General features: G+C 45.4%; 18 non-coding genes across 18 annotated transcripts; all 18 read left to right on the top strand.

Annotated features, from left to right (window-relative positions):
* The first annotated feature begins 762 nt into the window (after positions 1-762).
* On the top strand, positions 763-953 carry LOC141181042 (U2 spliceosomal RNA). Its single transcript, XR_012256657.1, has one exon. It is a non-coding gene; the product is annotated as a U2 spliceosomal RNA (small nuclear RNA).
* A 1,119-nt stretch (positions 954-2,072) lies between these two features.
* On the top strand, positions 2,073-2,263 carry LOC141181054 (U2 spliceosomal RNA). Its single transcript, XR_012256668.1, has one exon. It is a non-coding gene; the product is annotated as a U2 spliceosomal RNA (small nuclear RNA).
* A 1,121-nt stretch (positions 2,264-3,384) lies between these two features.
* Positions 3,385-3,575, top strand: LOC141181067 (U2 spliceosomal RNA). Its single transcript, XR_012256679.1, has one exon. It is a non-coding gene; the product is annotated as a U2 spliceosomal RNA (small nuclear RNA).
* Positions 3,576-4,693: 1,118 nt separating this feature from the next.
* Positions 4,694-4,884, top strand: LOC141181760 (U2 spliceosomal RNA). Its single transcript, XR_012257307.1, has one exon. It is a non-coding gene; the product is annotated as a U2 spliceosomal RNA (small nuclear RNA).
* Positions 4,885-6,002: 1,118 nt separating this feature from the next.
* Positions 6,003-6,193, top strand: LOC141181853 (U2 spliceosomal RNA). The gene has a single exon (XR_012257391.1). It is a non-coding gene; the product is annotated as a U2 spliceosomal RNA (small nuclear RNA).
* Positions 6,194-7,313: 1,120 nt separating this feature from the next.
* On the top strand, positions 7,314-7,504 carry LOC141181080 (U2 spliceosomal RNA). Its single transcript, XR_012256691.1, has one exon. It is a non-coding gene; the product is annotated as a U2 spliceosomal RNA (small nuclear RNA).
* Positions 7,505-8,625: 1,121 nt separating this feature from the next.
* On the top strand, positions 8,626-8,816 carry LOC141181092 (U2 spliceosomal RNA). Its single transcript, XR_012256702.1, has one exon. It is a non-coding gene; the product is annotated as a U2 spliceosomal RNA (small nuclear RNA).
* Positions 8,817-9,937: 1,121 nt separating this feature from the next.
* On the top strand, positions 9,938-10,128 carry LOC141181104 (U2 spliceosomal RNA). The gene has a single exon (XR_012256713.1). It is a non-coding gene; the product is annotated as a U2 spliceosomal RNA (small nuclear RNA).
* Positions 10,129-11,247: 1,119 nt separating this feature from the next.
* LOC141181116 (U2 spliceosomal RNA) lies at positions 11,248-11,438 on the top strand. Its single transcript, XR_012256724.1, has one exon. It is a non-coding gene; the product is annotated as a U2 spliceosomal RNA (small nuclear RNA).
* A 1,118-nt stretch (positions 11,439-12,556) lies between these two features.
* Positions 12,557-12,747, top strand: LOC141181128 (U2 spliceosomal RNA). Its single transcript, XR_012256735.1, has one exon. It is a non-coding gene; the product is annotated as a U2 spliceosomal RNA (small nuclear RNA).
* Positions 12,748-13,866: 1,119 nt separating this feature from the next.
* LOC141181140 (U2 spliceosomal RNA) lies at positions 13,867-14,057 on the top strand. The gene has a single exon (XR_012256746.1). It is a non-coding gene; the product is annotated as a U2 spliceosomal RNA (small nuclear RNA).
* A 1,118-nt stretch (positions 14,058-15,175) lies between these two features.
* Positions 15,176-15,366, top strand: LOC141181153 (U2 spliceosomal RNA). Its single transcript, XR_012256757.1, has one exon. It is a non-coding gene; the product is annotated as a U2 spliceosomal RNA (small nuclear RNA).
* A 1,116-nt stretch (positions 15,367-16,482) lies between these two features.
* LOC141181165 (U2 spliceosomal RNA) lies at positions 16,483-16,673 on the top strand. Its single transcript, XR_012256768.1, has one exon. It is a non-coding gene; the product is annotated as a U2 spliceosomal RNA (small nuclear RNA).
* Positions 16,674-17,789: 1,116 nt separating this feature from the next.
* Positions 17,790-17,980, top strand: LOC141181178 (U2 spliceosomal RNA). Its single transcript, XR_012256779.1, has one exon. It is a non-coding gene; the product is annotated as a U2 spliceosomal RNA (small nuclear RNA).
* A 1,118-nt stretch (positions 17,981-19,098) lies between these two features.
* On the top strand, positions 19,099-19,289 carry LOC141181190 (U2 spliceosomal RNA). Its single transcript, XR_012256790.1, has one exon. It is a non-coding gene; the product is annotated as a U2 spliceosomal RNA (small nuclear RNA).
* Positions 19,290-20,407: 1,118 nt separating this feature from the next.
* On the top strand, positions 20,408-20,598 carry LOC141181203 (U2 spliceosomal RNA). Its single transcript, XR_012256802.1, has one exon. It is a non-coding gene; the product is annotated as a U2 spliceosomal RNA (small nuclear RNA).
* Positions 20,599-21,720: 1,122 nt separating this feature from the next.
* On the top strand, positions 21,721-21,911 carry LOC141182264 (U2 spliceosomal RNA). Its single transcript, XR_012257647.1, has one exon. It is a non-coding gene; the product is annotated as a U2 spliceosomal RNA (small nuclear RNA).
* Positions 21,912-23,027: 1,116 nt separating this feature from the next.
* On the top strand, positions 23,028-23,218 carry LOC141181215 (U2 spliceosomal RNA). Its single transcript, XR_012256813.1, has one exon. It is a non-coding gene; the product is annotated as a U2 spliceosomal RNA (small nuclear RNA).
* The last annotated feature ends 978 nt before the right edge of the window (positions 23,219-24,196 follow it).

Here is a 24,196-nt window from a genome sequence, read left to right on the forward strand (position 1 = left end):
CATCTATTTAGCAAATGCCCTTGTTATCAACAGCAGCCTTTTAAACTCACCTGAGCTAACAGGTATGTGAGCTGGTTACTCTGCTGCGCTTAAAATTTCTTTTTTGGTTTGCTACAATGCCTTTTCTGAAACGTTGTCTCCCTCTGCTGGAACACTGACTTCTTTCATTTAATGCCTGCAGACTATAAAAGAGAAACCAACCCAAAAAGTTTGGTTGATTAGTCTGTGGCATTCTTTTAAACTGTTGCTTATGGCGGTCTCTGTGAGCTTCTCAGTGACATTCAGCCATCCAGGTATCCCGCCTGCAGTAGACGGAATGTGGCAATGGAACGCTGGCTGCGCGTGTCATAATAGGCTCTGAGCCTTTATATACCTGCGCACAGCAGCAGCCACCTTCAGTCTGCTGCTGGACAGCCAGCAGCAGCAGCAGCAGCAGGAGAGGTAATTAATCAGCAACCCTCCTGCTAAGGGTAGACAGCTGCTCGTTCCACCCCCCCCCCCCGCCTTAATTGGTTCTCCTCCCTTCCAACGGTGTTGAGGCGGGTGGGAACAGCCGGGGGTTGAGGGTACTGTGCTAAAAGAGGTGGAGTTATGCAGATCTAAAACGCGTGGATTGCAGCAGCAGCAAGCCGAAAAGTGCAGGCATGTGAGGGATCTAGAGGTTGACAGCATGTCTTCTTAACGGGAGTCCAGGTGGCCATCTCCACAAATGGACTTTTCAGAATCCTTGGGTGGCACTGTAGTCGGAAACCAATTCTGGTTATCGCTTCTCGGCCTTTTGGCTAAGATCAAGTGTAGTATCTGTTCTTATCAGTTTAATATCTGATACGTCCCCTATCTGGGGACCATATATTAAATGGATTTTTAGAACAGGGAGATGGAAAAAGAGCTTGCTCTGTCCACTCCACGCATTGACCTGGTATTGCAGTATCTCCAGGACCGGTGCACCCCTTCTTTAATGCAGTTTCTAAAATCAGAAAGAATTGAATTCAATGCTTTTTGTTCATTTGGCTTGTTTGTCGGATTTTGGGATGGACTCTTTGGCTTTGCTTTTCTTCTCCTCATTGGATTTTTCATGTTAAAAGTTGCAGAAGCCAGATGACAAGCTCATTTTGGTTCAACTTCAGCAACTGTGCATTGCATTGCCATGTAATGTAATGCAATGCTATCTATCTAGCTCTCCCTCTATACTTCCTTTTGGATAAACAGACATATTAGGCAAGCATTTTGGAGCTTTCACCTAAATAACTACAGGTGGTGAGATAAGCTGCACAATATAATTGACCTTTCAGTATATTGTTGCACACACACCATCTATTTAGCAAATGCCCTTGCTATCAACAGCAGCCTTTTAAACTCACCTGAGCTAACAGGTATGTGAGCTGGTTACTCTGCTGCGCTTAAAATTTCTTTTTTGGTTTGCTACAATGCCTTTTCTGAAACGTTGTCTCCCTCTGCTGGAACACTGACTTCTTTCATTTAATGCCTGCAGACTATAAAAGAGAAACCAACCCAAAAAGTTTGGTTGATTAGTCTGTGGCATTCTTTTAAACTGTTGCTTATGGCGGTCTCTGTGAGCTTCTCAGTGACATTCAGCCATCCAGGTATCCCGCCTGCAGTAGACGGAATGTGGCAATGGAACGCTGGCTGCGCGTGTCATAATAGGCTCTGAGCCTTTATATACCTGCGCACAGCAGCAGCCACCTTCAGTCTGCTGCTGGACAGCCAGCAGCAGCAGCAGAAGCAGGAGAGGTAATTAATCAGCAACCCTCCTGCTAAGGGTAGACAGCTGCTCGTTCCACCCCCCCCCCCGCCTTAATTGGTTCTCCTCCCTTCCAACGGTGTTGAGGCGGGTGGGAACAGCCGGGGGTTGAGGGTACTGTGCTAAAAGAGGTGGAGTTATGCAGATCTAAAACGCGTGGATTGCAGCAGCAGCAAGCCGAAAAGTGCAGGCATGTGAGGGATCTAGAGGTTGACAGCATGTCTTCTTAACGGGAGTCCAGGTGGCCATCTCCACAAATGGACTTTTCAGAATCCTTGGGTGGCACTGTAGTCGGAAACCAATTCTGGTTATCGCTTCTCGGCCTTTTGGCTAAGATCAAGTGTAGTATCTGTTCTTATCAGTTTAATATCTGATACGTCCCCTATCTGGGGACCATATATTAAATGGATTTTTAGAACAGGGAGATGGAAAAAGAGCTTGCTCTGTCCACTCCACGCATTGACCTGGTATTGCAGTATCTCCAGGACCGGTGCACCCCTTCTTTAATGCAGTTTCTAAAATCAGAAAGAATTGAATTCAATGCTTTTTGTTCATTTGGCTTGTTTGTCGGATTTTGGGATGGACTCTTTGGCTTTGCTTTTCTTCTCCTCATTGGATTTTTCATGTTAAAAGTTGCAGAAGCCAGATGACAAGCTCATTTTGGTTCAACTTCAGCAACTGTGCATTGCATTGCCATGTAATGTAACGCAATGCTATCTATCTAGCTCTCCCTCTATACTTCCTTTTGGATAAACAGACATATTAGGCAAGCATTTTGGAGCTTTCACCTAAATAACTACAGGTGGTGAGATAAGCTGCACAATATAATTGACCTTTCAGTATATTGTTGCACACACACCATCTATTTAGCAAATGCCCTTGTTATCAACAGCAGCCTTTTAAACTCACCTGAGCTAACAGGTATGTGAGCTGGTTACTCTGCTGCGCTTAAAATTTCTTTTTTCGTTTGCTACAATGCCTTTTCTGAAACGTTGTCTCCCTCTGCTGGAACACTGACTTCTTTCATTTAATGCCTGCAGACTATAAAAGAGAAACCAACCCAAAAAGTTTGGTTGATTAGTCTGTGGCATTCTTTTAAACTGTTGCTTATGGCGGTCTCTGTGAGCTTCTCAGTGACATTCAGCCATCCAGGTATCGCGCCTGCAGTAGACGGAATGTGGCAATGGAACGCTGGCTGCGCGTGTCATAATAGGCTCTGAGCCTTTATATACCTGCGCACAGCAGCAGCCACCTTCAGTCTGCTGCTGGACAGCCAGCAGCAGCAGCAGCAGCAGGAGAGGTAATTAATCAGCAACCCTCCTGCTAAGGGTAGACAGCTGCTCGTTCCACCCCCCCCCCCCCGCCTTAATTGGTTCTCCTCCCTTCCAACGGTGTTGAGGCGGGTGGGAACAGCCGGGGGTTGAGGGTACTGTGCTAAAAGAGGTGGAGATATGCAGATCTAAAACGCGTGGATTGCAGCAGCAGCAAGCCGAAAAGTGCAGGCATGTGAGGGATCTAGAGGTTGACAGCATGTCTTCTTAACGGGAGTCCAGGTGGCCATCTCCACAAATGGACTTTTCAGAATCCTTGGGTGGCACCGTAGTCGGAAACCAATTCTGGTTATCGCTTCTCGGCCTTTTGGCTAAGATCAAGTGTAGTATCTGTTCTTATCAGTTTAATATCTGATACGTCCCCTATCTGGGGACCATATATTAAATGGATTTTTAGAACAGGGAGATGGAAAAAGAGCTTGCTCTGTCCACTCCACGCATTGACCTGGTATTGCAGTATCTCCAGGACCGGTGCACCCCTTCTTTAATGCAGTTTCTAAAATCAGAAAGAATTGAATTCAATGCTTTTTGTTCATTTGGCTTGTTTGTCGGATTTTGGGATGGACTCTTTGGCTTTGCTTTTCTTCTCCTCATTGGATTTTTCATGTTAAAAGTTGCAGAAGCCAGATGACAAGCTCATTTTGGTTCAACTTCAGCAACTGTGCATTGCATTGCCATGTAATGTAATGCAATGCTATCTATCTAGCTCTCCCTCTATACTTCCTTTTGGATAAACAGACATATTAGGCAAGCATTTTGGAGCTTTCACCTAAATAACTACAGGTGGTGAGATAAGCTGCACAATATAATTGACCTTTCAGTATATTGTTGCACACACACCATCTATTTAGCAAATGCCCTTGTTATCAACAGCAGCCTTTTAAACTCACCTGAGCTAACAGGTATGTGAGCTGGTTACTCTGCTGCGCTTAAAATTTCTTTTTTGGTTTGCTACAATGCCTTTTCTGAAACGTTGTCTCCCTCTGCTGGAACACTGACTTCTTTCATTTAATGCCTGCAGACTATAAAAGAGAAACCAACCCAAAAAGTTTGGTTGATTAGTCTGTGGCATTCTTTTAAACTGTTGCTTATGGCGGTCTCTGTGAGCTTCTCAGTGACATTCAGCCATCCAGGTATCCCGCCTGCAGTAGACGGAATGTGGCAATGGAACGCTGGCTGCGCGTGTCATAATAGGCTCTGAGCCTTTATATACCTGCGCACAGCAGCAGCCACCTTCAGTCTGCTGCTGGACAGCCAGCAGCAGCAGCAGCAGCAGGAGAGGTAATTAATCAGCAACCCTCCTGCTAAGGGTAGACAGCTGCTCGTTCCACCCCCCCCCCGCCTTAATTGGTTCTCCTCCCTTCCAACGGTGTTGAGGCGGGTGGGAACAGCCGGGGGTTGAGGGTACTGTGCTAAAAGAGGTGGAGTTATGCAGATCTAAAACGCGTGGATTGCAGCAGCAGCAAGCCGAAAAGTGCAGGCATGTGAGGGATCTAGAGGTTGACAGCATGTCTTCTTAACGGGAGTCCAGGTGGCCATCTCCACAAATGGACTTTTCAGAATCCTTGGGTGGCACCGTAGTCGGAAACCAATTCTGGTTATCGCTTCTCGGCCTTTTGGCTAAGATCAAGTGTAGTATCTGTTCTTATCAGTTTAATATCTGATACGTCCCCTATCTGGGGACCATATATTAAATGGATTTTTAGAACAGGGAGATGGAAAAAGAGCTTGCTCTGTCCACTCCACGCATTGACCTGGTATTGCAGTATCTCCAGGACCGCTGCACCCCTTCTTTAATGCAGTTTCTAAAATCAGAAAGAATTGAATTCAATGCTTTTTGTTCATTTGGCTTGTTTGTCGGATTTTGGGATGGACTCTTTGGCTTTGCTTTTCTTCTCCTCATTGGATTTTTCATGTTAAAAGTTGCAGAAGCCAGATGACAAGCTCATTTTGGTTCAACTTCAGCAACTGTGCATTGCATTGCCATGTAATGTAATGCAATGCTATCTATCTAGCTCTCCCTCTATACTTCCTTTTGGATAAACAGACATATTAGGCAAGCATTTTGGAGCTTTCACCTAAATAACTACAGGTGGTGAGATAAGCTGCACAATATAATTGACCTTTCAGTATATTGTTGCACACACACCATCTATTTAGCAAATGCCCTTGTTATCAACAGCAGCCTTTTAAACTCACCTGAGCTAACAGGTATGTGAGCTGGTTACTCTGCTGCGCTTAAAATTTCTTTTTTGGTTTGCTACAATGCCTTTTCTGAAACGTTGTCTCCCTCTGCTGGAACACTGACTTCTTTCATTTAATGCCTGCAGACTATAAAAGAGAAACCAACCCAAAAAGTTTGGTTGATTAGTCTGTGGCATTCTTTTAAACTGTTGCTTATGGCGGTCTCTGTGAGCTTCTCAGTGACATTCAGCCATCCAGGTATCCCGCCTGCAGTAGACGGAATGTGGCAATGGAACGCTGGCTGCGCGTGTCATAATAGGCTCTGAGCCTTTATATACCTGCGCACAGCAGCAGCCACCTTCAGTCTGCTGCTGGACAGCCAGCAGCAGCAGCAGCAGCAGGAGAGGTAATTAATCAGCAACCCTCCTGCTAAGGGTAGACAGCTGCTCGTTCCACCCCCCCCCCGCCTTAATTGGTTCTCCTCCCTTCCAACGGTGTTGAGGCGGGTGGGAACAGCCGGGGGTTGAGGGTACTGTGCTAAAAGAGGTGGAGTTATGCAGATCTAAAACGCGTGGATTGCAGCAGCAGCAAGCCGAAAAGTGCAGGCATGTGAGGGATCTAGAGGTTGACAGCATGTCTTCTTAACGGGAGTCCAGGTGGCCATCTCCACAAATGGACTTTTCAGAATCCTTGGGTGGCACCGTAGTCGGAAACCAATTCTGGTTATCGCTTCTCAGCCTTTAGGCTAAGATCAAGTGCAGTATCTGTTCTTATCAGTTTAATATCTGATACGTCCCCTATCTGGGGACCATATATTAAATGGATTTTTAGAACAGGGAGATGGAAAAAGAGCTTGCTCTGTCCACTCCACGCATTGACCTGGTATTGCAGTATCTCCAGGACCGGTGCACCCCTTCTTTAATGCAGTTTCTAAAATCAGAAAGAATTGAATTCAATGCTTTTTGTTCATTTGGCTTGTTTGTCGGATTTTGGGATGGACTCTTTGGCTTTGCTTTTCTTCTCCTCATTGGATTTTTCATGTTAAAAGTTGCAGAAGCCAGATGACAAGCTCATTTTGGTTCAACTTCAGCAACTGTGCATTGCATTGCCATGTAATGTAATGCAATGCTATCTATCTAGCTCTCCCTCTATACTTCCTTTTGGATAAACAGACATATTAGGCAAGCATTTTGGAGCTTTCACCTAAATAACTACAGGTGGTGAGATAAGCTGCACAATATAATTGACCTTTCAGTATATTGTTGCACACACACCATCTATTTAGCAAATGCCCTTGTTATCAACAGCAGCCTTTTAAACTCACCTGAGCTAACAGGTATGTGAGCTGGTTACTCTGCTGCACTTAAAATTTATTTTTTGGTTTGCTACAATGCCTTTTCTGAAACGTTGTCTCCCTCTGCTGGAACACTGACTTCTTTCATTTAATGCCTGCAGACTATAAAAGAGAAACCAACCCAAAAAGTTTGGTTGATTAGTCTGTGGCATTCTTTTAAACTGTTGCTTATGGCGGTCTCTGTGAGCTTCTCAGTGACATTCAGCCATCCAGGTATCCCGCCTGCAGTAGACGGAATGTGGCAATGGAACGCTGGCTGCGCGTGTGATAATAGGCTCTGAGCCTTTATATACCTGCGCACAGCAGCAGCCACCTTCAGTCTGCTGCTGGACAGCCAGCAGCAGCAGCAGCAGCAGGAGAGGTAATTAATCAGCAACCCTCCTGCTAAGGGTAGACAGCTGCTCGTTCCACCCCCCCCCCCCGCCTTAATTGGTTCTCCTCCCTTCCAACGGTGTTGAGGCGGGTGGGAACAGCCGGGGGTTGAGGGTACTGTGCTAAAAGAGGTGGAGTTATGCAGATCTAAAACACGTGGATTGCAGCAGCAGCAAGCCGAAAAGTGCAGGCATGTGAGGGATCTAGAGGTTGACAGCATGTCTTCTTAACGGGAGTCCAGGTGGCCATCTCCACAAATGGACTTTTCAGAATCCTTGGGTGGCACCGTAGTCGGAAACCAATTCTGGTTATCGCTTCTCGGCCTTTTGGCTAAGATCAAGTGTAGTATCTGTTCTTATCAGTTTAATATCTGATACGTCCCCTATCTGGGGACCATATATTAAATGGATTTTTAGAACAGGGAGATGGAAAAAGAGCTTGCTCTGTCCACTCCACGCATTGACCTGGTATTGCAGTATCTCCAGGACCGGTGCACCCCTTCTTTAATGCAGTTTCTAAAATCAGAAAGAATTGAATTCAATGCTTTTTGTTCATTTGGCTTGTTTGTCGGATTTTGGGATGGACTCTTTGGCTTTGCTTTTCTTCTCCTCATTGGATTTTTCATGTTAAAAGTTGCAGAAGCCAGATGACAAGCTCATTTTGGTTCAACTTCAGCAACTGTGCATTGCATTGCCATGTAATGTAATGCAATGCTATCTATCTAGCTCTCCCTCTATACTTCCTTTTGGATAAACAGACATATTAGGCAAGCATTTTGGAGCTTTCACCTAAATAACTACAGGTGGTGAGATAAGCTGCACAATATAATTGACCTTTCAGTATATTGTTGCACACACACCATCTATTTAGCAAATGCCCTTGTTATCAACAGCAGCCTTTTAAACTCACCTGAGCTAACAGGTATGTGAGCTGGTTACTCTGCTGCGCTTAAAATTTCTTTTTTGGTTTGCTACAATGCCTTTTCTGAAACGTTGTCTCCCTCTGCTGGAACACTGACTTCTTTCATTTAATGCCTGCAGACTATAAAAGAGAAACCAACCCAAAAAGTTTGGTTGATTAGTCTGTGGCATTCTTTTAAACTGTTTCTTATGGCGGTCTCTGTGAGCTTCTCAGTGACATTCAGCCATCCAGGTATCCCGCCTGCAGTAGACGGAATGTGGCAATGGAACGCTGGCTGCGCGTGTCATAATAGGCTCTGAGCCTTTATATACCTGCGCACAGCAGCAGCCACCTTCAGTCTGCTGCTGGACAGCCAGCAGCAGCAGCAGCAGCAGGAGAGGTAATTAATCAGCAACCCTCCTGCTAAGGGTAGACAGCTGCTCGTTCCACCCCCCCACCCCCGCCTTAATTGGTTCTCCTCCCTTCCAACGGTGTTGAGGCGGGTGGGAACAGCCGGGGGTTGAGGGTACTGTGCTAAAAGAGGTGGAGTTATGCAGATCTAAAACGCGTGGATTGCAGCAGCAGCAAGCCGAAAAGTGCAGGCATGTGAGGGATCTAGAGGTTGACAGCATGTCTTCTTAACGGGAGTCAGGGTGGCCATCTCCACAAATGGACTTTTCAGAATCCTTGGGTGGCACCGTAGTCGGAAACCAATTCTGGTTATCGCTTCTCGGCCTTTTGGCTAAGATCAAGTGTAGTATCTGTTCTTATCAGTTTAATATCTGATACGTCCCCTATCTGGGGACCATATATTAAATGGATTTTTAGAACAGGGAGATGGAAAAAGAGCTTGCTCTGTCCACTCCACGCATTGACCTGGTATTGCAGTATCTCCAGGACCGGTGCACCCCTTCTTTAATGCAGTTTCTAAAATCAGAAAGAATTGAATTCAATGCTTTTTGTTCATTTGGCTTGTTTGTCGGATTTTGGGATGGACTCTTTGGCTTTGCTTTTCTTCTCCTCATTGGATTTTTAATGTTAAAAGTTGCAGAAGCCAGATGACAAGCTCATTTTGGTTCAACTTCAGCAACTGTGCATTGCATTGCCATGTAATGTAATGCAATGCTATCTATCTAGCTCTCCCTCTATACTTCCTTTTGGATAAACAGACATATTAGGCAAGCATTTTGGAGCTTTCACCTAAATAACTACAGGTGGTGAGATAAGCTGCACAATATAATTGACCTTTCAGTATATTGTTGCACACACACCATCTATTTAGCAAATGCCCTTGTTATCAACAGCAGCCTTTTAAACTCACCTGAGCTAACAGGTATGTGAGCTGGTTACTCTGCTGCGCTTAAAATTTCTTTTTTGGTTTGCTACAATGCCTTTTCTGAAACGTTGTCTCCCTCTGCTGGAACACTGACTTCTTTCATTTAATGCCTGCAGACTATAAAAGAGAAACCAACCCAAAAAGTTTGGTTGATTAGTCTGTGGCATTCTTTTAAACTGTTGCTTATGGCGGTCTCTGTGAGCTTCTCAGTGACATTCAGCCATCCAGGTATCCCGCCTGCAGTAGACGGAATGTGGCAATGGAACGCTGGCTGCGCATGTCATAATAGGCTCTGAGCCTTTATATACCTGCGCACAGCAGCAGCCACCTTCAGTCTGCTGCTGGACAGCCAGCAGCAGCAGCAGCAGCAGCAGGAGAGGTAATTAATCAGCAACCCTCCTGCTAAGGGTAGACAGCTGCTCGTTCCACCCCCCCCCCGCCTTAATTGGTTCTCCTCCCTTCCAACGGTGTTGAGGCGGGTGGGAACAGCCGGGGGTTGAGGGTACTGTGCTAAAAGAGGTGGAGTTATGCAGATCTAAAACGCGTGGATTGCAGCAGCAGGAAGCCGAAAAGTGCAGGCATGTGAGGGATCTAGAGGTTGACAGCATGTCTTCTTAACGGGAGTCCAGGTGGCCATCTCCACAAATGGACTTTTCAGAATCCTTGGGTGGCACCGTAGTCGGAAACCAATTCTGGTTATCGCTTCTCGGCCTTTTGGCTAAGATCAAGTGTAGTATCTGTTCTTATCAGTTTAATATCTGATACGTCCCCTATCTGGGGACCATATATTAAATGGATTTTTAGAACAGGGAGATGGAAAAAGAGCTTGCTCTGTCCACTCCACGCATTGACCTGGTATTGCAGTATCTCCAGGACCGGTGCACCCCTTCTTTAATGCAGTTTCTAAAATCAGAAAGAATTGAATTCAATGCTTTTTGTTCATTTGGCTTGTTTGTCGGATTTTGGGATGGACTCTTTGGCTTTGCTTTTCTTCTCCTCATTGGATTTTTCATGTTAAAAGTTGCAGAAGCCAGATGACAAGCTCATTTTGGTTCAACTTCAGCAACTGTGCATTGCATTGCCATGTAATGTAATGCAATGCTATCTATCTAGCTCTCCCTCTATACTTCCTTTTGGATAAACAGACATATTAGGCAAGCATTTTGGAGCTTTCACCTAAATAACTACAGGTGGTGAGATAAGCTGCACAATATAATTGACCTTTCAGTATATTGTTGCACACACACCATCTATTTAGCAAATGCCCTTGTTATCAACAGCAGCCTTTTAAACTCACCTGAGCTAACAGGTATGTGAGCTGGTTACTCTGCTGCGCTTAAAATTTCTTTTTTGGTTTGCTACAATGCCTTTTCTGAAACGTTGTCTCCCTCTGCTGGAACACTGACTTCTTTCATTTAATGCCTGCAGACTATAAAAGAGAAACCAACCCAAAAAGTTTGGTTGATTAGTCTGTGGCATTCTTTTAAACTGTTGCTTATGGCGGTCTCTGTGAGCTTCTCAGTGACATTCAGCCATCCAGGTATCCCGCCTGCAGTAGACGGAATGTGGCAATGGAACACTGGCTGCGCGTGTCATAATAGGCTCTGAGCCTTTATATACCTGCGCACAGCAGCAGCCACCTTCAGTCTGCTGCTGGACAGCCAGCAGCAGCAGCAGCAGCAGGAGAGGTAATTAATCAGCAACCCTCCTGCTAAGGGTAGACAGCTGCTCGTTCCACCCCCCCCCCCGCCTTAATTGGTTCTCCTCCCTTCCAACGGTGTTGAGGCGGGTGGGAACAGCCGGGGGTTGAGGGTACTGTGCTAAAAGAGGTGGAGTTATGCAGATCTAAAACGCGTGGATTGCAGCAGCAGCAAGCCGAAAAGTGCAGGCATGTGAGGGATCTAGAGGTTGACAGCATGTCTTCTTAACGGGAGTCCAGGTGGCCATCTCCACAAATGGACTTTTCAGAATCCTTGGGTGGCACCGTAGTCGGAAACCAATTCTGGTTATCGCTTCTCGGCCTTTTGGCTAAGATCAAGTGTAGTATCTGTTCTTATCAGTTTAATATCTGATACGTCCCCTATCTGGGGACCATATATTAAATGGATTTTTAGAACAGGGAGATGGAAAAAGAGCTTGCTCTGTCCACTCCACGCATTGACCTGGTATTGCAGTATCTCCAGGACCGGTGCACCCCTTCTTTAATGCAGTTTCTAAAATCAGAAAGAATTGAATTCAATGCTTTTTGTTCATTTGGCTTGTTTGTCGGATTTTGGGATGGACTCTTTGGCTTTGCTTTTCTTCTCCTCATTGGATTTTTCATGTTAAAAGTTGCAGAAGCCAGATGACAAGCTCATTTTGGTTCAACTTCAGCAACTGTGCATTGCATTGCCATGTAATGTAATGCAATGCTATCTATCTAGCTCTCCCTCTATACTTCCTTTTGGATAAACAGACATATTAGGCAAGCATTTTGGAGCTTTCACCTAAATAACTACAGGTGGTGAGATAAGCTGCACAATATAATTGACCTTTCAGTATATTGTTGCACACACACCATCTATTTAGCAAATGCCCTTGTTATCAACAGCAGCCTTTTAAACTCACCTGAGCTAAAAGGTATGTGAGCTGGTTACTCTGCTGCGCTTAAAATTTCTTTTTTGGTTTGCTACAATGCCTTTTCTGAAACGTTGTCTCCCTCTGCTGGAACACTGACTTCTTTCATTTAATGCCTGCAGACTATAAAAGAGAAACCAACCCAAAAAGTTTGGTTGATTAGTCTGTGGCATTCTTTTAAACTGTTGCTTATGGCGGTCTCTGTGAGCTTCTCAGTGACATTCAGCCATCCAGGTATCCCGCCTGCAGTAGACGGAATGTGGCAATGTAACGCTGGCTGCGCGTGTCATAATAGGCTCTGAGCCTTTATATAACTGCGCACAGCAGCAGCCACCTTCAGTCTGCTGCTGGACAGCCAGCAGCAGCAGCAGCAGCAGGAGAGGTAATTAATCAGCAACCCTCCTGCTAAGGGTAGACAGCTGCTCGTTCCACCCCCCCCCCGCCTTAATTGGTTCTCCTCCCTTCCAACGGTGTTGAGGCGGGTGGGAACAGCCGGGGGTTGAGGGTACTGTGCTAAAAGAGGTGGAGTTATGCAGATCTAAAACGCGTGGATTGCAGCAGCAGCAAGCCGAAAAGTGCAGGCATGTGAGGGATCTAGAGGTTGACAGCATGTCTTCTTAACGGGAGTCCAGGTGGCCATCTCCACAAATGGACTTTTCAGAATCCTTGGGTGGCACCGTAGTCGGAAACCAATTCTGGTTATCGCTTCTCGGCCTTTTGGCTAAGATCAAGTGTAGTATCTGTTCTTATCAGTTTAATATCTGATACGTCCCCTATCTGGGGACCATATATTAAATGGATTTTTAGAACAGGGAGATGGAAAAAGAGCTTGCTCTGTCCACTCCACGCATTGACCTGGTATTGCAGTATCTCCAGGACCGGTGCACCCCTTCTTTAATGCAGTTTCTAAAATCAGAAAGAATTGAATTCAATGCTTTTTGTTCATTTGGCTTGTTTGTCGGATTTTGGGATGGACTCTTTGGCTTTGCTTTTCTTCTCCTCATTGGATTTTTCATGTTAAAAGTTGCAGAAGCCAGATGACAAGCTCATTTTGGTTCAACTTCAGCAACTGTGCATTGCATTGCCATGTAATGTAATGCAATGCTATCTATCTAGCTCTCCCTCTATACTTCCTTTTGGATAAACAGACATATTAGGCAAGCATTTTGGAGCTTTCACCTAAATAACTACAGGTGGTGAGATAAGCTGCACAATATAATTGACCTTTCAGTATATTGTTGCACACACACCATCTATTTAGCAAATGCCCTTGTTATCAACAGCAGCCTTTTAAACTCACCTGAGCTAACAGGTATGTGAGCTGGTTACTCTGCTGCGCTTAAAATTTCTTTTTTGGTTTGCTACAATGCCTTTTCTGAAACGTTGTCTCCCTCTGCTGGAACACTGACTTCTTTCATTTAATGCCTGCAGACTATAAAAGAGAAACCAACCCAAAAAGTTTGGTTGATTAGTCTGTGGCATTCTTTTAAACTGTTGCTTATGGCGGTCTCTGTGAGCTTCTCAGTGACATTCAGCCATCCAGGTATCCCGCCTGCAGTAGACGGAATGTGGCAATGGAACACTGGCTGCGCGTGTCATAATAGGCTCTGAGCCTTTATATACCTGCGCACAGCAGCAGCCACCTTCAGTCTGCTGCTGGACAGCCAGCAGCAGCAGCAGCAGCAGGAGAGGTAATTAATCAGCAACCCTCCTGCTAAGGGTAGACAGCTGCTCGTTCCACCCCCCCCCCCGCCTTAATTGGTTCTCCTCCCTTCCAACGGTGTTGAGGCGGGTGGGAACAGCCGGGGGTTGAGGGTACTGTGCTAAAAGAGGTGGAGTTATGCAGATCTAAAACGCGTGGATTGCAGCAGCAGCAAGCCGAAAAGTGCAGGCATGTGAGGGATCTAGAGGTTGACAGCATGTCTTCTTAACGGGAGTCCAGGTGGCCATCTCCACAAATGGACTTTTCAGAATCCTTGGGTGGCACCGTAGTCGGAAACCAATTCTGGTTATCGCTTCTCGGCCTTTTGGCTAAGATCAAGTGTAGTATCTGTTCTTATCAGTTTAATATCTGATACGTCCCCTATCTGGGGACCATATATTAAATGGATTTTTAGAACAGGGAGATGGAAAAAGAGCTTGCTCTGTCCACTCCACGCATTGACCTGGTATTGCAGTATCTCCAGGACCGGTGCACCCCTTCTTTAATGCAGTTTCTAAAATCAGAAAGAATTGAATTCAATGCTTTTTGTTCATTTGGCTTGTTTGTCGGATTTTGGGATGGACTCTTTGGCTTTGCTTTTCTTCTCCTCATTGGATTTTTCATGTTAAAAGTTGCAGAAGCCAGATGACAAGCTCATTTTGGTTCAACTTCAGCAACTGTGCATTGCATTGCCATGTAATGTAATGCAATGCTATCTATCTAGCTCTCCCTCTATACTTCCTTTTGGATAAACAGACATATTAGGCAAGCATTTTGGAGCTTTCACCTAAATAACTACAGGTGGTGAGATAAGCTGCACAATATAATTGACCTTTCAGTATATTGTTGCACACACACCATCTATTTAGCAAATGCCCTTGTTATCAACAGCAGCCTTTTAAACTCACCTGAGCTAAAAGGTATGTGAGCTGGTTACTCTGCTGCGCTTAAAATTTCTTTTTTGGTTTGCTACAATGCCTTTTCTGAAACGTTGTCTCCCTCTGCTGGAACACTGACTTCTTTCATTTAATGCCTGCAGACTATAAAAGAGAAACCAACCCAAAAAGTTTGGTTGATTAGTCTGTGGCATTCTTTTAAACTGTTGCTTATGGCGGTCTCTGTGAGCTTCTCAGTGACATTCAGCCATCCAGGTATCCCGCCTGCAGTAGACGGAATGTGGCAATGTAACGCTGGCTGCGCGTGTCATAATAGGCTCTGAGCCTTTATATAACTGCGCACAGCAGCAGCCACCTTCAGTCTGCTGCTGGACAGCCAGCAGCAGCAGCAGCAGCAGGAGAGGTAATTAATCAGCAACCCTCCTGCTAAGGGTAGACAGCTGCTCGTTCCACCCCCCCCCCGCCTTAATTGGTTCTCCTCCCTTCCAACGGTGTTGAGGCGGGTGGGAACAGCCGGGGGTTGAGGGTACTGTGCTAAAAGAGGTGGAGTTATGCAGATCTAAAACGCGTGGATTGCAGCAGCAGCAAGCCGAAAAGTGCAGGCATGTGAGGGATCTAGAGGTTGACAGCATGTCTTCTTAACGGGAGTCCAGGTGGCCATCTCCACAAATGGACTTTTCAGAATCCTTGGGTGGCACCGTAGTCGGAAACCAATTCTGGTTATCGCTTCTCGGCCTTTTGGCTAAGATCAAGTGTAGTATCTGTTCTTATCAGTTTAATATCTGATACGTCCCCTATCTGGGGACCATATATTAAATGGATTTTTAGAACAGGGAGATGGAAAAAGAGCTTGCTCTGTCCACTCCACGCATTGACCTGGTATTGCAGTATCTCCAGGACCGGTGCACCCCTTCTTTAATGCAGTTTCTAAAATCAGAAAGAATTGAATTCAATGCTTTTTGTTCATTTGGCTTGTTTGTCGGATTTTGGGATGGACTCTTTGGCTTTGCTTTTCTTCTCCTCATTGGATTTTTCATGTTAAAAGTTGCAGAAGCCAGATGACAAGCTCATTTTGGTTCCACTTCAGCAACTGTGCATTGCATTGCCATGTAATGTAATGCAATGCTATCTATCTAGCTCTCCCTCTATACTTCCTTTTGGATAAACAGACATATTAGGCAAGCATTTTGGAGCTTTCACCTAAATAACTACAGGTGGTGAGATAAGCTGCACAATATAATTGACCTTTCAGTATATTGTTGCACACACACCATCTATTTAGCAAATGCCCTTGTTATCAACAGCAGCCTTTTAAACTCACCTGAGCTAACAGGTATGTGAGCTGGTTACTCTGCTGCGCTTAAAATTTCTTTTTTGGTTTGCTACAATGCCTTTTCTGAAACGTTGTCTCCCTCTGCTGGAACACTGACTTCTTTCATTTAATGCCTGCAGACTATAAAAGAGAAACCAACCCAAAAAGTTTGGTTGATTAGTCTGTGGCATTCTTTTAAACTGTTGCTTATGGCGGTCTCTGTGAGCTTCTCAGTGACATTCAGCCATCCAGGTATCCCGCCTGCAGTAGACGGAATGTGGCAATGGAACGCTGGCTGCGCGTGTCATAATAGGCTCTGAGCCTTTATATACCTGCGCACAGCAGCAGCCACCTTCAGTCTGCTGCTGGACAGCCAGCAGCAGCAGCAGCAGGAGAGGTAATTAATCAGCAACCCTCCTGCTAAGGGTAGACAGCTGCTCGTTCCACCCCCCCCCCCGCCTTAATTGGTTCTCCTCCCTTCCAACGGTGTTGAGGCGGGTGGGAACAGCCGGGGGTTGAGGGTACTGTGCTAAAAGAGGTGGAGTTATGCAGATCTAAAACGCGTGGATTGCAGCAGCAGCAAGCCGAAAAGTGCAGGTATGTGAGGGATCTAGAGGTTGACAGCATGTCTTCTTAACGGGAGTCCAGGTGGCCATATCCACAAATGGACTTTTCAGAATCCTTGGGTGGCACCGTAGTCGGAAACCAATTCTGGTTATCGCTTCTCGGCCTTTTGGCTAAGATCAAGTGTAGTATCTGTTCTTATCAGTTTAATATCTGATACGTCCCCTATCTGGGGACCATATATTAAATGGATTTTTAGAACAGGGAGATGGAAAAAGAGCTTGCTCTGTCCACTCCACGCATTGACCTGGTATTGCAGTATCTCCAGGACCGGTGCACCCCTTCTTTAATGCAGTTTCTAAAATCAGAAAGAATTGAATTCAATGCTTTTTGTTCATTTGGCTTGTTTGTCGGATTTTGGGATGGACTCTTTGGCTTTGCTTTTCTTCTCCTCATTGGATTTTTCATGTTAAAAGTTGCAGAAGCCAGATGACAAGCTCATTTTGGTTCAACTTCAGCAACTGTGCATTGCATTGCCATGTAATGTAATGCAATGCTATCTATCTAGCTCTCCCTCTATACTTCCTTTTGGATAAACAGACATATTAGGCAAGCATTTTGGAGCTTTCACCTAAATAACTACAGGTGGTGAGATAAGCTGCACAATATAATTGACCTTTCAGTATATTGTTGCACACACACCATCTATTTAGCAAATGCCCTTGTTATCAACAGCAGCCTTTTAAACTCACCTGAGCTAACAGGTATGTGAGCTGGTTACTCTGCTGCGCTTAAAATTTCTTTTTTGGTTTGCTACAATGCCTTTTCTGAAACATTGTCTCCCTCTGCTGGAACACTGACTTCTTTCATTTAATGCCTGCAGACTATAAAAGAGAAACCAACCCAAAAAGTTTGGTTGATTAGTCTGTGGCATTCTTTTAAACTGTTGCTTATGGCGGTCTCTGTGAGCTTCTCAGTGACATTCAGCCATCCAGGTATCCCGCCTGCAGTAGACGGAATGTGGCAATGGAACGCTGGCTGCGCGTGTCATAATAGGCTCTGAGCCTTTATATACCTGCGCACAGCAGCAGCCACCTTCAGTCTGCTGCTGGACAGCCAGCAGCAGCAGCAGCAGGAGAGGTAATTAATCAGCAACCCTCCTGCTAAGGGTAGACAGCTGCTCGTTCCACCCCCCCCCCCGCCTTAATTGGTTCTCCTCCCTTCCAACGGTGTTGAGGCGGGTGGGAACAGCCGGGGGTTGAGGGTACTGTGCTAAAAGAGGTGGAGTTATGCAGATCTAAAATGCGTGGATTGCAGCAGCAGCAAGCCGAAAAGTGCAGGCATGTGAGGGATCTAGAGGTTGACAGCATGTCTTCTTAACGGGAGTCCAGGTGGCCATCTCCACAAATGGACTTTTCAGAATCTTTGGGTGGCACCGTAGTCGGAAACCAATTCTGGTTATCGCTTCTCGGCCTTTTGGCTAAGATCAAGTGTAGTATCTGTTCTTATCAGTTTAATATCTGATACGTCCCCTATCTGGGGACCATATATTAAATGGATTTTTAGAACAGGGAGATGGAAAAAGAGCTTGCTCTGTCCACTCCACGCATTGACCTGGTATTGCAGTATCTCCAGGACCGGTGCACCCCTTCTTTAATGCAGTTTCTAAAATCAGAAAGAATTGAATTCAATGCTTTTTGTTCATTTGGCTTGTTTGTCGGATTTTGGGATGGACTCTTTGGCTTTGCTTTTCTTCTCCTCATTGGATTTTTCATGTTAAAAGTTGCAGAAGCCAGATGACAAGCTCATTTTGGTTCAACTTCAGCAACTGTGCATTGCATTGCCATGTAATGTAATGCAATGCTATCTATCTAGCTCTCCCTCTATACTTCCTTTTGGATAAACAGACATATTAGGCAAGCATTTTGGAGCTTTCACCTAAATAACTACAGGTGGTGAGATAAGCTGCACAATATAATTGACCTTTCAGTATATTGTTGCACACACACCATCTATTTAGCAAATGCCCTTGTTATCAACAGCAGCCTTTTAAACTCACCTGAGCTAACAGGTATGTGAGCTGGTTACTCTGCTGCGCTTAAAATTTCTTTTTTGGTTTGCTACAATGCCTTTTCTGAAACGTTGTCTCCCTCTGCTGGAACACTGACTTCTTTCATTTAATGCCTGCAGACTATAAAAGAGAAACCAACCCAAAAAGTTTGGTTGATTAGTCTGTGGCATTCTTTTAAACTGTTGCTTATGGCGGTCTCTGTGAGCTTCTCAGTGACATTCAGCCATCCAGGTATCCCGCCTGCAGTAGACGGAATGTGGCAATGGAACGCTGGCTGCGCGTGTCATAATAGGCTCTGAGCCTTTATATACCTGCGCACAGCAGCAGCCACCTTCAGTCTGCTGCTGGACAGCCAGCAGCAGCAGCAGCAGCAGGAGAGGTAATTAATCAGCAACCCTCCTGCTAAGGGTAGACAGCTGCTCGTTCCACCCCCCCCCCGCCTTAATTGGTTCTCCTCCCTTCCAACGGTGTTGAGGCGGGTGGGAACAGCCCGGGGTTGAGGGTACTGTGCTAAAAGAGGTGGAGTTATGCAGATCTAAAACGCGTGGATTGCAGCAGCAGCAAGCCGAAAAGTGCAGGCATGTGAGGGATCTAGAGGTTGACAGCATGTCTTCTTAACGGGAGTCCAGGTGGCCATCTCCACAAATGGACTTTTCAGAATCCTTGGGTGGCACCGTAGTCGGAAACCAATTCTGGTTATCGCTTCTCGGCCTTTTGGCTAAGATCAAGTGTAGTATCTGTTCTTATCAGTTTAATATCTGATACGTCCCCTATCTGGGGACCATATATTAAATGGATTTTTAGAACAGGGAGATGGAAAAAGAGCTTGCTCTGTCCACTCCACGCATTGACCTGGTATTGCAGTATCTCCAGGACCGGTGCACCCCTTCTTTAATGCAGTTTCTAAAATCAGAAAGAATTGAATTCAATGCTTTTTGTTCATTTGGCTTGTTTGTCGGATTTTGGGATGGACTCTTTGGCTTTGCTTTTCTTCTCCTCATTGGATTTTTCATGTTAAAAGTTGCAGAAGCCAGATGACAAGCTCATTTTGGTTCAACTTCAGCAACTGTGCATTGCATTGCCATGTAATGTAATGCAATGCTATCTATCTAGCTCTCCCTCTATACTTCCTTTTGGATAAACAGACATATTAGGCAAGCATTTTGGAGCTTTCACCTAAATAACTACAGGTGGTGAGATAAGCTGCACAATATAATTGACCTTTCAGTATATTGTTGCACACACACCATCTATTTAGCAAATGCCCTTGTTATCAACAGCAGCCTTTTAAACTCACCTGAGCTAACAGGTATGTGAGCTGGTTACTCTGCTGCGCTTAAAATTTCTTTTTTGGTTTGCTACAATGCCTTTTCTGAAACGTTGTCTCCCTCTGCTGGAACACTGACTTTTTCATTTAATGCCTGCAGACTATAAAAGAGAAACCAACCCAAAAAGTTTGGTTGATTAGTCTGTGGCATTCTTTTAAACTGTTGCTTATGGCGGTCTCTGTGAGCTTCTCAGTGACATTCAGCCATCCAGGTATCCCGCCTGCAGTAGACGGAATGTGGCAATGGAACGCTGGCTGCGCGTGTCATAATAGGCTCTGAGCCTTTATATACCTGCGCACAGCAGCAGCCACCTTCAGTCTGCTGCTGGACAGCCAGCAGCAGCAGCAGCAGCAGGAGAGGTAATTAATCAGCAACCCTCCTGCTAAGGGTAGACAGCTGCTCGTTCCACCCCCCCCCCCGCCTTAATTGGTTCTCCTCCCTTCCAACGGTGTTGAGGCGGGTGGGAACAGCCGGGGGTTGAGGGTACTGTGCTAAAAGAGGTGGAGTTATGCAGATCTAAAACGCGTGGATTGCAGCAGCAGCAAGCCGAAAAGTGCAGGCATGTGAGGGATCTAGAGGTTGACAGCATGTCTTCTTAACGGGAGTCCAGGTGGCCATCTCCACAAATGGACTTTTCAGAATCCTTGGGTGGCACCGTAGTCGGAAACCAATTCTGGTTATCGCTTCTCGGCCTTTTGGCTAAGATCAAGTGTAGTATCTGTTCTTATCAGTTTAATATCTGATACGTCCCCTATCTGGGGACCATATATTAAATGGATTTTTAGAACAGGGAGATGGAAAAAGAGCTTGCTCTGTCCACTCCACGCATTGACCTGGTATTGCAGTATCTCCAGGACCGGTGCACCCCTTCTTTAATGCAGTTTCTAAAATCAGAAAGAATTGAATTCAATGCTTTTTGTTCATTTGGCTTGTTTGTCGGATTTTGGGATGGACTCTTTGGCTTTGCTTTTCTTCTCCTCATTGGATTTTTCATGTTAAAAGTTGCAGAAGCCAGATGACAAGCTCATTTTGGTTCAACTTCAGCAACTGTGCATTGCATTGCCATGTAATGTAATGCAATGATATCTATCTAGCTCTCCCTCTATACTTCCTTTTGGATAAACAGACATATTAGGCAAGCATTTTGGAGCTTTCACCTAAATAACTACAGGTGGTGAGATAAGCTGCACAATATAATTGACCTTTCAGTATATTGTTGCACACACACCATCTATTTAGCAAATGCCCTTGTTATCAACAGCAGCCTTTTAAACTCACCTGAGCTAACAGGTATGTGAGCTGGTTACTCTGCTGCGCTTAAAATTTCTTTTTTGGTTTGCTACAATGCCTTTTCTGAAACGTTGTCTCCCTCTGCTGGAACACTGACTTCTTTCATTTAATGCCTGCAGACTATAAAAGAGAAACCAACCCAAAAAGTTTGGTTGATTAGTCTGTGGCATTCTTTTAAACTGTTGCTTATGGCGGTCTCTGTGAGCTTCTCAGTGACATTCAGCCATCCAGGTATCCCGCCTGCAGTAGACGGAATGTGGCAATGGAACGCTGGCTGCGCGTGTCATAATAGGCTCTGAGCCTTTATATACCTGCGCACAGCAGCAGCCACCTTCAGTCTGCTGCTGGACAGCCAGCAGCAGCAGCAGCAGCAGGAGAGGTAATTAATCAGCAACCCTCCTGCTAAGGGTAGACAGCTGCTCGTTCCACCCCCCCCCCCCCCGCCTTAATTGGTTCTCCTCCCTTCCAACGGTGTTGAGGCGGGTGGGAACAGCCGGGGGTTGAGGGTACTGTGCTAAAAGAGGTGGAGTTATGCAGATCTAAAACGCGTGGATTGCAGCAGCAGCAAGCCGAAAAGTGCAGGCATGTGAGGGATCTAGAGGTTGACAGCATGTCTTCTTAACGGGAGTCCAGGTGGCCATCTCCACAAATGGACTTTTCAGAATCCTTGGGTGGCACCGTAGTCGGAAACCAATTCTGGTTATCGCTTCTCGGCCTTTTGGCTAAGATCAAGTGTAGTATCTGTTCTTATCAGTTTAATATCTGATACGTCCCCTATCTGGGGACCATATATTAAATGGATTTTTAGAACAGGGAGATGGAAAAAGAGCTTGCTCTGTCCACTCCACGCATTGACCTGGTATTGCAGTATCTCCAGGACCAGTGCACCCCTTCTTTAATGCAGTTTCTAAAATCAGAAAGAATTGAATTCAATGCTTTTTGTTCATTTGGCTTGTTTGTCGGATTTTGGGATGGACTCTTTGGCTTTGCTTTTCTTCTCCTCATTGGATTTTTCATGTTAAAAGTTGCAGAAGCCAGATGACAAGCTCATTTTGGTTCAACTTCAGCAACTGTGCATTGCATTGCCATGTAATGTAATGCAATGCTATCTATCTAGCTCTCCCTCTATACTTCCTTTTGGATAAACAGACATATTAGGCAAGCATTTTGGAGCTTTCACCTAAATAACTACAGGTGGTGAGATAAGCTGCACAATATAATTGACCTTTCAGTATATTGTTGCACACACACCATCTATTTAGCAAATGCCCTTGTTATCAACAGCAGCCTTTTAAACTCACCTGAGCTAACAGGTATGTGAGCTGGTTACTCTGCTGCGCTTAAAATTTCTTTTTTGGTTTGCTACAATGCCTTTTCTGAAACGTTGTCTCCCTCTGCTGGAACACTGACTTCTTTCATTTAATGCCTGCAGACTATAAAAGAGAAACCAACCCAAAAAGTTTGGTTGATTAGTCTGTGGCATTCTTTTAAACTGTTTCTTATGGCGGTCTCTGTGAGCTTCTCAGTGACATTCAGCCATCCAGGTATCCCGCCTGCAGTAGACGGAATGTGGCAATGGAACGCTGGCTGCGCGTGTCATAATAGGCTCTGAGCCTTTATATACCTGCGCACAGCAGCAGCCACCTTCAGTCTGCTGCTGGACAGCCAGCAGCAGCAGCAGCAGGAGAGGTAATTAATCAGCAACCCTCCTGCTAAGGGTAGACAGCTGCTCGTTCCACCCCCCCCCCCGCCTTAATTGGTTCTCCTCCCTTCCAACGGTGTTGAGGCGGGTGGGAACAGCCGGGGGTTGAGGGTACTGTGCTAAAAGAGGTGGAGTTATACAGATCTAAAACGCGTGGATTGCAGCAGCAGCAAGCCGAAAAGTGCAGGCATGTGAGGGATCTAGAGGTTGACAGCATGTCTTCTTAACGGGAGTCCAGGTGGCCATCTCCACAAATGGACTTTTCAGAATCCTTGGGTGGCACCGTAGTCAGAAACCAATTCTGGTTATCGCTTCTCGGCCTTTTGGCTAAGATCAAGTGTAGTATCTGTTCTTATCAGTTTAATATCTGATACGTCCCCTATCTGGGGACCATATATTAAATGGATTTTTAGAACAGGGAGATGGAAAAAGAGCTTGCTCTGTCCACTCCACGCATTGACCTGGTATTGCAGTATCTCCAGGACCGGTGCACCCCTTCTTTAATGCAGTTTCTAAAATCAGAAAGAATTGAATTCAATGCTTTTTGTTCATTTGGCTTGTTTGTCGGATTTTGGGATGGACTCTTTGGCTTTGCTTTTCTTCTCCTCATTGGATTTTTCATGTTAAAAGTTGCAGAAGCCAGATGACAAGCTCATTTTGGTTCAACTTCAGCAACTGTGCATTGCATTGCCATGTAATGTAATGCAATGCTATCTATCTAGCTCTCCCTCTATACTTCCTTTTGGATAAACAGACATATTAGGCAAGCATTTTGGAGCTTTCACCTAAATAACTACAGGTGGTGAGATAAGCTGCACAATATAATTGACCTTTCAGTATATTGTTGCACACACACCATCTATTTAGCAAATGCCCTTGTTATCAACAGCAGCCTTTTAAACTCACCTGAGCTAACAGGTATGTGAGCTGGTTACTCTTCTGCGCTTAAAATTTCTTTTTTGGTTTGCTACAATGCCTTTTCTGAAACGTTGTCTCCCTCTGCTGGAACACTGACTTCTTTCATTTAATGCCTGCAGACTATAAAAGAGAAACCAACCCAAAAAGTTTGGTTGATTAGTCTGTGGCATTCTTTTAAACTGTTGCTTATGGCGGTCTCTGTGAGCTTCTCAGTGACATTCAGCCATCCAGGTATCCCGCCTGCAGTAGACGGAATGTGGCAATGGAACGCTGGCTGCGCGTGTCATAATAGGCTCTGAGCCTTTATATACCTGTGCACAGCAGCAGCCACCTTCAGTCTGCTGCTGGACAGCCAGCAGCAGCAGCAGCAGCAGGAGAGGTAATTAATCAGCAACCCTCCTGCTAAGGGTAGACAGCTGCTCGTTCCACCCCCCCCCCCCGCCTTAATTGGTTCTCCTCCCTTCCAACGGTGTTGAGGCGGGTGGGAACAGCCGGGGATTGAGGGTACTGTGCTAAAAGAGGTGGAGTTATGCAGATCTAAAACGCGTGGATTGCAGC

Source organism: Phyllobates terribilis, unplaced genomic scaffold, assembly GCF_046119375.1.
Source record: "Phyllobates terribilis strain yellow unplaced genomic scaffold, ASM4611937v1 Scaffold_34__1_contigs__length_13252353, whole genome shotgun sequence".
Lineage (NCBI taxonomy): Eukaryota > Metazoa > Chordata > Amphibia > Anura > Dendrobatidae > Phyllobates > Phyllobates terribilis.